The sequence below is a fragment of the Arachis duranensis genome, chromosome 10 (assembly GCF_000817695.3).
Source record: "Arachis duranensis cultivar V14167 chromosome 10, aradu.V14167.gnm2.J7QH, whole genome shotgun sequence".
Taxonomy (NCBI): Eukaryota; Viridiplantae; Streptophyta; class Magnoliopsida; order Fabales; family Fabaceae; genus Arachis; species Arachis duranensis.
This window is the reverse complement of record NC_029781.3, coordinates 48,782,071-48,782,464: the sequence shown is the minus strand read 5'-3', so window position 1 is coordinate 48,782,464 and position 394 is coordinate 48,782,071.

Below are 394 nucleotides of genomic sequence, written 5' to 3'. Positions count from 1 at the left end.
TGTATGTCCTTAGCACTTGAATTAGTGCTTCCTCTTCCTGTGGATTTAAAGCAGAGCTTATGATCACTGGAAAAGTGTCACCTTCTCCCAAAAATGCATATTTCAGGGATGGTGGTAGTAGCTTGAGCTCGGGTTTAGGAGGCTTATCTTCTTAATGAGAAATTTTCAGAATTTCTTTTATTTCCTTTAGTTCTTCCAGATCAGGCTGAACATCTTTAAAGATGTCATCTAGTTCTGATTCGAGACTTTTAGTCATATTGACCTCCTCCACCAAAGAGTCAATAATATCAGCGCTCATGCAGTCATTTGATGTGCCTAGATGCTGCATAGCTTTGAAAACATTCAACTTGAACTCATCCTCATTGACTCTCAGGGTTAATTCCCCTTTTTGGAC